Here is an 11746-nt window from a genome sequence, read left to right as displayed (position 1 = left end):
TCTTAACCCATTGCGTAAAATAGCATTTGGGTTCCCCGCAATATATGCGTCAAAGTAAACACATCGTAACTTATGGATTTCCCAATGTGATATCCCCCATCTTTCGAACGAAAGCCTTTTATAATCCAAGGCATTCTTGGAACGTTCTTCGAATGTCTTACAAACTGATCTCGCCTTAAATAGTTGTGCCGAAGAATTCTGACCGACTCTAGACAAGATTTCATCAATCATGTCTCCGGGTAGGTCTCTTAAAATATTGGGTTGTCTATCCATTTTGTGTTTTTATACTGTAAAATAGACAAGAGTTAGATTCATAAAAAACAAATACTTATTAATACAAGCAATTTTTACATATATCATAAAGCATAAGCACACTATATTACATATATTACACCACACGAATACAACTATCTTATTCCGACTCGCTTGTTTCTTCTTCTTCGGTTTTTGTTCGTTTTGCCAAGTTTCTAGGGATATATGATGTTCCCCTAATACGAGCCGTCGTTATCCACATTGGTTTAGAAAAACCTGGTGGTTTAGAGGTTCCCGGGTCATTATTACAACTTAAGGACTTCGGGGGTTGACGATACATATAAAGTTCATCGGGGTTGGAATTAGATTTCTCTATTTTTATGCCCTTTCCCTTATTATTTTCTTTTGCCTTTTTAAATTCAGTTGGGGTAATTTCTATAACATCATCGGAATTCTCGTCGGAATCCGATTCATCGGAGAATTGGTAATCCTCCCAATATTTTGCTTCCTTGGCGGAAACACCATTGACCATAATTAAGCTTGGTCGGTTGGTTGAGGATTTTCTTTTACTTAACCGTTTTATTATTTCCCCCACCGGTTCCGATTCTTCTTCCGGTTCCAATTCTTCTTCCGGTTCCGATTCTTCTTCTGGTTCCGACTCTTCTTCCGGTTCCTCTTCGGGAACTTGTGAATCAGTCCACGAATCATTCCAATTTACATTTGACTCTTCATTATTATTAGGTGAGTCAATGGGACTTGTTCTAGAGGTAGACATCTATCACATAATATCAAACGCATTAAGAGATTAATATATCACATAATATTCACATGTTAAAAATATATAGTTTCCAACAAAATTTGTTAAGCAATCATTTTTCAAGTAAACACGGTCGAAGTCCAGACTCACTAATGCATTCTAATAAACTCGATAAGACACACTAATGCAAAATTCTGGTTCTCTAAGACCAACGCTCTGATACCAACTGAAATGTCCCGTTCTTATTGATTAAAAACGTTCCATATTAATTGATTTCGATGCGAGGTTTTGACCTCTATATGAGACGTTTTTCAAAGACTGCATTCATTTTAAAACAAACCATAACCTTTATTTCATCAATAAAGGTTTAAAAAGCTTTACGTAGATTATCAAATAATGATAATCTAAAATATCATGTTTACACACGACCATTACATAATGGTTTACAATACAAATATGTTACATCGAAATCAGTTTCTTGAATGCAGTTTTTACACAATATCATACGAACATGGACTCCAAATCTTGTCCTTATTTTAGTATGCAACAGCAGAAGTGAAATGTCCCGTTCTTATTGATTAAAAACGTTCCATATTAATTGATTTCGTTGCGAGGTTTTGACCTCTATATGAGACGTTTTTCAAAGACTGCATTCATTTTTAAACAAACCATAACCTTTATTTCATCAATAAAGGTTTAAAAAGCTTTACGTAGATTATCAAATAATGATAATCTAAAATATCCTGTTTACACACGACCATTACATAATGGTTTACAATACAAATATGTTACAACAAAATAAGTTTCTTGAATGCAGTTTTTACACAATATCATACAAGCATGGACTCCAAATCTTGTCCTTATTTAAGTATGCGACAGCGGAAGCTCTTAATAATCACCTGAGAATAAACATGCTTAAAACGTCAACAAAAATGTTGGTGAGTTATAGGTTTAACCTATATATATCAAATCGTAACAATAGACCACAAGATTTCATATTTCAATACACATCCCATACATAGAGATAAAAATCATTCATATGGTGAACACCTGGTAACCGACAATAACAAGATGCATATATAAGAATATCCCCATCATTCCGGGACACCCTTCGGATATGATATAAATTTCGAAGTACTAAAGCATCCGGTACTTTGGATGGGGTTTGTTAGGCCCAATAGATCTATCTTTAGGATTCGCGTCAATTAGGGTGTCTGTTCCCTAATTCTTAGATTACCAGACTTAATAAAAAGGGGCATATTCGATTTCGATAATTCAACCATAGAATGTAGTTTCACGTACTTGTGTCTATTTTGTAAATCATTTATAAAACCTGCATGTATTCTCATCCCAAAAATATTAGATTTTAAAAGTGGGACTATAACTCACTTTCACAGATTTTTACTTCGTCGGGAAGTAAGACTTGGCCACTGTTGATTCACGAACCTATAACAATATATACATATATATTAAAGTATGTTCAAAATATATTTACAACACTTTTAATATATTTTGATGTTTTAAGTTTATTAAGTCAGCTGTCCTCGTTAGTAACCTATAACTAGTTGTCCACAGTTAGATGTACAGAAATAAATCGATAAATATTATCTTGAATCAATCCACGACCCAGTGTATACGTATCTCAGTATTGATCACAACTCAAACTATATATATTTTGGAATCAACCTCAACCCTGTATAGCTAACTCCAACATTCACATATAGAGTGTCTATGGTTGTTCCGAAAATATATAGATGTGTCGACATGATAGGTCGAAACATTGTATACGTGTCTATGGTATCTCAAGATTACATAATATACAATACAAGTTGATTAAGTTATGGTTGGAATAGATTTGTTACCAATTTTCACGTAGCTAAAATGAGAAAAATTATCCAATCTTGTTTTACCCATAACTTCTTCATTTTAAATCCGTTTTGAGTGAATCAAATTGCTATGGTTTCATATTAAACTCTATTTTATGAATCTAAACAGAAAAGTATAGGTTTATAGTCGGAAAAATAAGTTACAAGTCGTTTTTGTAAAGGTAGTCATTTTAGTCGAAAGAACGACGTCTAGATGACCATTTTAGAAAACATACATCCACTTTGAGTTTAACCATAATTTTTGGATATAGTTTCATGTTCATAATAAAAATCATTTTCTCAGAATAACAACTTTTAAATCAAAGTTTATCATAGTTTTTAATTAACTAACCCAAAACAGCCCGCGGTGTTACTACGACGGCGTAAATCCAGTTTTAAGGTGTTTTTCGTGTTTCCAGGTTTTAAATCATTAAGTTAGCATATCATATAGATATAGAACATGTGTTTAGTTGATTTTAAAAGTCAAGTTAGAAGGATTAACTTTTGTTTGCGAACAAGTTTAGAATTAACTAAACTATGTTCTAGTGATTACAAGTTTAAACCTTCGAATAAGATAGCTTTATATGTATGAATCGAATGATGTTATGAACATCATTACTACCTTAAGTTCCTTGGATAAACCTACTGGAAAAGAGAAAAATGGATCTAGCTTCAATGGATCCTTGGATGGCTCGAAGTTCTTGAAGCAGAATCATGACACGAAAACAAGTTCAAGTAAGATCATCACTTGAAATAAGATTGTTATAGTTATAGAAATTGAACCAAAGTTTGAATATGATTATTACCTTGTATTAGAATGATAACCTACTGTAAGAAACAAAGATTTCTTGAGGTTGGATGATCACCTTACAAGATTGGAAGTGAGCTAGCAAACTTGAAAGTATTCTTGATTTTATGAAACTAGAACTTTTGGAATTTATGAAGAACACTTAGAACTTGAAGATAGAACTTGAGAGAGATCACTTAGATGAAGAAAATTGAAGAATGAAAGTGTTTGTAGGTGTTTTTGGTCGTTGGTGTATGGATTAGATATAAAGGATATGTAATTTTGTTTTCATGTAAATAAGTCATGAATGATTACTCATATTTTTGTAATTTTATGAGATATTTCATGCTAGTTGCCAAATGATGGTTCCCACATGTGTTAGGTGACTCACATGGGCTGCTAAGAGCTGATTATTGGAGTGTATATACCAATAGTACATACATCTAAAAGCTGTGTATTGTACGAGTACGAATACGGGTGCATACGAGTAGAATTGTTGATGAAACTGAACGAGGATGTAATTGTAAGCATTTTTGTTAAGTAGAAGTATTTTGATAAGTGTATTGAAGTCTTTCAAAAGTGTATAAATACATATTAAAACACTACATGTATATACATTTTAACTGAGTCGTTAAGTCATCGTTAGTCGTTACATGTAAGTGTTGTTTTGAAACCTTTAGGTTAACGATCTTGTTAAATGTTGTTAAACCAATGTTTATAATATCAAATGAGATTTTAAATTATTATATTATCATGATATTATCATGTATGAATATCTCTTAATATGATATATATACATTAAATGTCTTTACAACGATAATCGTTACATATATGTCTCGTTTAAAAATCATTAAGTTAGTAGTCTTGTTTTTACATATGTAGTTCATTGTTAATATACTTTATGATATGTTTTCTTATCATAGTATCATGTTAACTATATATATATATCCATATATATGTCATCATATAGTTTTTACAAGTTTTAACGTTCGTGAATCACCGATCAACTTGGGTGGTCAATTGTCTATATGAAACATATTTCAATTAATCAAGTCTTAACAAGTTTGATTGCTTAACATGTTGGAAACATTTAATCATGTAAATATCAATCTCAATTAATATATATAAACATGGAAAAGTTCGGGTCACTACAGTACCTACCCGTTAAATAAATTTCGTCCCGAAATTTTAAGCTGTTGAAGGTGTTGACGAATCTTCTGGAAATAGATGCGGGTATTTCTTCTTCATCTGATCTTCACGCTCCCAGGTGAACTCAGGTCCTCTACGAGCATTCCATCGAACCTTAACAATTGGTATCTTGTTTTGCTTAAGTCTTTTAACCTCACGATCCATTATTTCGACGGGTTCTTCGATGAATTGAAGTTTTTCGTTGATTTGGATTTCATCTAACGGAATAGTGAGATCTTCTTTAGCAAAACATTTCTTTAAATTCGAGACGTGGAAAGTGTTATGTACAGCCGCGAGTTGTTGAGGTAACTCTAGTCGGTAAGCTACTGGTCCGACACGATCAATAATCTTGAATGGTCCAATATACCTTGGATTTAATTTCCCTCGTTTACCAAATCGAACAACGCCTTTCCAAGGTGCAACTTTAAGCATGACCATCTCTCCAATTTCAAATTCTATATCTTTTCTTTTAATGTCAGCGTAGCTCTTTTGTCGACTTTGGGCGGTTTTCAACCGTTGTTGAATTTGGATGATCTTCTCGGTAGTTTCTTGTATAATCTCCGGACCCGTAATCTGTCTATCCCCCACTTCACTCCAACAAATCGGAGACCTGCACTTTCTACCATAAAGTGCTTCAAACGGCGCCATCTCAATGCTTGAATGGTAGCTGTTGTTGTAGGAAAATTCTGCTAACGGTAGATGTCGATCCCAACTGTTTCCGAAATCAATAACACATGCTCGTAGCATGTCTTCAAGCGTTTGTATCGTCCTTTCGCTCTGCCCATCAGTTTGTGGATGATAGGCAGTACTCATGTCTAGACGAGTTCCTAATGCTTGCTGTAATGTCTGCCAGAATCTTGAAATAAATCTGCCATCCCTATCAGAGATAATAGAGATTGGTATTCCATGTCTGGAGACGACTTCCTTCAAATACAGTCGTGCTAACTTCTCCATCTTGTCATCTTCTCTTATTGGTAGGAAGTGTGCTGATTTGGTGAGACGATCAACTATTACCCAAATAGTATCAAAACCACTTGCAGTCCTTGGCAATTTAGTGATGAAATCCATGGTAATGTTTTCCCATTTCCATTCCGGGATTTCGGGTTGTTGAAGTAGACCTGATGGTTTCTGATGCTCAGCTTTGACCTTAGAACACGTCAAACATTCTCCTACGTATTTAGCAACATCGGCTTTCATACCCGGCCACCAAAAATGTTTCTTGAGATCCTTGTACATCTTCCCCGTTCCAGGATGTATTGAGTATCTGGTTTTATGAGCTTCTCTAAGTACCATTTCTCTCATATCTCCAAATTTTGGTACCCAAATCCTTTCAGCCCTATACCGGGTTCCGTCTTCCCGAATATTAAGATGCTTCTCCGATCCTTTGGGTATTTCATCCTTTAAATTTCCCTCTTTTAAAACTCCTTGTTGCGCCTCCTTTATTTGAGTTGTAATGTTATTCTGAATCATTATATTCATAGATTTTACTCGAATGGGTTCTCTGTCCTTCCTGCTCAAGGCATCGGCTACCACATTTGCCTTCCCCGGGTGGTAACGAATCTCAAAGTCGTAATCATTCAATAATTCAATCCACCTACGCTGCCTCATATTCAGTTGTTTCTGATTAAATATGTGTTGAAGACTTTTGTGGTCGGTATATATAATACTTTTGACCCCATATAAGTAGTGCCTCCAAGTCTTTAATGCAAAAACAACCGCGCCTAATTCCAAATCATGCGTCGTATAATTTTGTTCGTGAATCTTCAATTGTCTAGACGCATAAGCAATCACCTTCGTTCGTTGCATTAATACACAACCGAGACCTTGCTTTGATGCATCACAATAAATCACAAAATCATCATTCCCTTCAGGCAATGACAATATAGGTGTCGTAGTTAGCTTTTTCTTCAATAACTGAAACGCTTTCTCTTGTTCATCATTCCATTCAAATTTCTTCCCTTTATGCGTTAATGCAGTCAAGGGTTTTGCTATTCTGGAAAAGTCTTGGATGAACCTTCTGTAGTAACCAGCTAGTCCTAAAAACTGGCGTATGTGTTTCGGAGTTTTCGGGGTTTCCCACTTTTCAACAGTTTCTATCTTTGCCGGATCCACCTTAATACCTTCTTTGTTCACTATGTGACCGAGGAATTGAACTTCTTCCAACCAAAATGCACACTTTGAAAACTTAGCGTACAATTCTTCCTTCCTCAATACTTCTAACACCTTTCTCAAATGTTCACCGTGTTCTTGGTCATTCTTTGAGTAAATAAGTATGTCATCAATGAAAACAATGACAAACTTGTCAAGGTATGGTCCACACACTCGGTTCATAAGGTCCATGAACACAGCTGGTGCATTAGTTAAACCAAACGGCATGACCATAAACTCGTAATGACCGTAACGTGTTCTGAAAGCAGTCTTTGGAATATCATCTTCTTTCACCCGCATTTGATGATACCCGGAACGTAAGTCAATCTTTGAATAAACAGACGAACCTTGTAGTTGATCAAATAAGTCGTCGATTCTCGGTAGTGGGTAGCGGTTCTTGATGGTAAGTTTGTTCAACTCTCGGTAGTCGATACACAACCTGAATGTACCATCTTTCTTCTTGACAAACAAAACAGGAGCTCCCCACGGTGATGTGCTTGGTCGAATGAAACCACGCTCTAAAAGTTCTTGTAATTGGCTTTGCAGTTCTTTCATCTCGCTGGGTGCGAGTCTGTAAGGAGCACGAGCTATTGGTGCAGCTCCTGGTACAAGATCTATTTGAAATTCAACGGATCGATGTGGGGGTAATCCCGGTAATTCTTTCGGAAATACATCGGGAAATTCTTTTGCAATGGGAACATCATTGATGCTCTTTTCTTCAGTTTGTACTTTCTCGACGTGTGCTAGAACAGCATAGCAACCTTTTCTTATTAGTTTTTGTGCCTTCAAATTACTAATAAGATGTAGCTTCGTGTTGCCCTTTTCTACGTACACCATTAAGGGTTTTCCTTTTTCTCGTATAATGCGAATTGCATTTTTGTAACAAACGATCTCCGCTTTCACTTCTTTCAACCAGTCCATACCGATTATCACATCAAAACTCCCTAACTCTACTGGTATCAAATCAATCTTAAATGTTTCGCTAACCAGTTTAATTTCTCGATTCCGACATATATTATCTGCTGAAATTAATTTACCATTTGCTAATTCGAGTAAAAATTTACTATCCAAAGGCGTCAATGGACAACTTAATTTAGCACAAAAATCTCTACTCATATAGCTTCTATCCGCACCCGAATCAAATAAAACGTAAGCAGATTTATTGTCAATAAGAAACGTACCCGTAACAAGCTCCGGGTCTTCCTGTGCCTCTACCGCATTAATATTGAAAACTCTTCCACGGCCTTGTCCATTCGTGTTCTCCTGGTTCGGGCAATTTCTAATAATGTGGCCTGGTTTTCCACATTTATAACAAACTACATTGGCATAACTTGCTCCGACACTACTTGCTCCGCCATTACTCGTTCCGACACCATTTGTTCCTTTCGTTCTATTAACCCCTGGTCCGTAGACCTCACACTTCGCCGCGCTATGACCATTTCTTTTACACTTGTTGCAAAATTTGGTGCAGAACCCCGAGTGATTCTTTTCACACCTTTGGCATAGTTGCTTCTGATTGTTGTTGTTGTTGCGGTTATTATTGTTGTTGGGATGATTGTTGTAGTTGCTGTTGTTGTTGTTGTTGTTGTTGTTGTTGGGCCGTTTGTTGTAGTTGCGATTGATGTTGCGATTGTTGGGATAATTGTTGCGATTATTGTTGTAATTGCTGTTGTTGTTGTATTGGTGATTCTTATCACCGTTTTCCTCCCACTTTCTTTTGACTTGCTTCACATTGGCCTCTTCAGCAGTCTGTTCTTTAATTCTTTCTTTAATCTGGTTCACTAGTTTGTGAGCCATTCTACATGCCTGTTGTATGGAGGCGGGCTCGTGTGAACTTATATCTTCTTGGATTCTTTCCGGTAATCCTTTCACAAACGCGTCGATCTTCTCTTCCTCATCTTCGAATGCTCCAGGACACAATAGGCACAATTCTGTGAATCGTCTTTCGTACGTGGTAATATCAAATCCTTGGGTTCGTAACCCTCTAAGTTCTGTCTTGAGCTTATTGACCTCGGTTCTGGGACGGTACTTCTCGTTCATCAAGTGCTTGAATGCTGACCACGGTAGTGCGTACGCATCATCTTGTCCCACTTGCTCTAGATAGGTATTCCACCATGTTAACGCAGAACCTGTGAAGGTATGCGTAGCGTACTTCACTTTGTCCTCTTCAGTACACTTACTTATGGCAAACACTGATTCAACCTTCTCGGTCCACCGTTTCAATCCGATCGGTCCTTCGGTTCCATCAAATTCCAAAGGTTTGCAGGCAGTGAATTCTTTGTAGGTGCATCCTACACGATTTCCTGTACTGCTAGATCCAAGGTTATTGTTGGTATGTAGCGCAGCCTGTACTGCGGCTATGTTTGAAGCTAGAAAAGTACGGAATTCCTCTTCATTCATATTCACGGTGTGTCGAGTAGTCGGTGCCATTTCCTTCAAAATAGTTAAATGGAACAAGTTAATCATACAGAATATTAAGAGTAGTTAATAGTATTTCGTAGCATAATATGAACTCATTTATAAAAGCTTTTTCTTCATATTAGCGTTTTATAAGTTTAAATTCGGGTAGTACCTACCCGTTAAGTTCATACTTAGTAGCTAATATACAATTCAACTACTACAATTCTATATGAAAAACTGATTATAATAATATTTCGCGTTCAAACTTTTATACAATATTTTACAAACTTACAATACCGTTTATTTTACATAAAGCATGAAATATAGCACACAATAACTTTGATACAAGATAGTTGTGAAGACAATTCTAGCTAGTACACAAGTCGTTCAGCAAAGGCAATAAAGACACGTAATTCATACGTCCAGAAACAAGTCATGCATTCTGGTTTTACTAGGACTACTTCCCATCCTTGGTCTTGTGCAACATAACCGTTATGGCCGTTGATAAGACAGTGTGTTGTAACGTCATCAAAGGGACGAGGGTTACGTAATGTCCAACAGTCCCGTAATAATCTAAAAACCTCATTTCTTACCCCAATTACCGACTCCGTCACTTGTGGAAACGTTTTGTTTAATAGTTGTAGCCCGATGTTCTTGTTCTCACTTTGGTGAGAAGCGAACATTACTAATCCGTAAGCATAACATGCTTCTTTATGTTGCATGTTAGCCGCTTTTTCTAAATCACGAAGTCCAATATTCGGATATATTGAGTCAAAATAATTTCTTAACCCGTTGCGTAAAATAGCATTTGGGTTCCCCGCAATATATGCGTCAAAGTAAACACATCGTAACTTATGGGTTTCCCAATGTGATATCCCCCATCTTTCAAACGAAAGTCTCTTATAAACCAAGACATTCTTGGAACGTTCTTCGAATGTCTTACAAACTGATCTCGCCTTAAATAGTTGTGCCGAAGAATTCTGGCCGACTCTAGACAAGATTTCATCAATCATGTCTCCGGGTAGGTCTCTTAAAATATTGGGTTGTCTATCCATTTTGTGTTTTTAAACTGTAAAATAGACAAGAGTTAGATTCATAAAAAAAATACTTATTAATACAAGCAATTTTTACATATATCATAAAGCATAAGAACACTATATTCCATATATTACACCACACGAATACAAATATCTTATTCCGACTCGCTCTTTTCTTCTTCTTCGGTTTTGGTTCGTTTTGCCAAGTTTCTAGGGATATATGATGTTCCCCTAATACGAGCCGTCGTTGTCCACATTGGTTTAGAAAAACCTGGTGGTTTAGAGGTTCCCGGGTCATTGTTACAACTTAAGGACTTCGGGGGTTGACGATACATATAAAGTTCATCGGGGTTGGAATTAGATTTCTCTATTTTTATGCCCTTTCCCTTATTATTTTCTTTTACCTTTTTAAATTCAGTTGGGGTAATTTCTATAACATCATCGGAATTCTCGTCGGAATCCGATTCATCGGAGAATTGGTAATCCTCCCAATATTTTGCTTCCTTGGTGGAAACACCATTGACCATAATTAACTTTGGTCGGTTGGTTGAGGATTTTCTTTTACTTAACCATTTTATTATTTCCCCCACCGGTTCTATTTCTTCATCCGGTTCCGATTCTTCTTCCGGTTCCGATTCTTCTTCCGGTTCCGACTCTTCTTCCGGTTCCTCGTCGGGAACTTGTGAATCAGTCCACAAATCATTCCAATTTACATTTGACTCTTCATTATTATTAGGTGAGTCAATGGGACTTGTTCTAGAGGTAGACATCTATCACATAATATCAAACACGTTAAGAGATTAATATATCACATAATATTCATATGTTAAAAATATATAGTTTCCAACAAAAATATTAAGCAATCATTTTTAAAGAAAACACGGTCGAAGTCCAGACTCACTAATGCATCCTAACAAACTCGATAAGACACACTAATGCAAATTTTCTGGTTCTCTAAGACCAACGCTCGGATACCAACTGAAATGTCCCGTTCTTATTGATTAAAAACGTTCCATATTAATTGATTTCGTTGCGAGGTTTTGACCTCTATATGAGACGTTTTTCAAAGACTGCATTCATTTTTAAACAAACCATAACCTTTATTTCATCAATAAAGGTTTAAAAAGCTTTACGTAGATTATCAAATTATGATAATCTAAAATATCCTGTTTACACACGACCATTACATAATGGTTTACAATACAAATATGTTACAACAAAATAAGTTTCTTGAATGCAGTTTTTACACAATATCATACAAGCATGGACTCCAAATCTTGTCCTTATTTAAGTATGCGACAGCGGAAGCTCT

Source organism: Rutidosis leptorrhynchoides, chromosome 11 (genome assembly GCF_046630445.1).
Source record: "Rutidosis leptorrhynchoides isolate AG116_Rl617_1_P2 chromosome 11, CSIRO_AGI_Rlap_v1, whole genome shotgun sequence".
In the NCBI taxonomy this organism is placed as follows: Eukaryota; Viridiplantae; Streptophyta; class Magnoliopsida; order Asterales; family Asteraceae; genus Rutidosis; species Rutidosis leptorrhynchoides.
Note: the sequence above shows the minus strand (reverse complement) of the source record.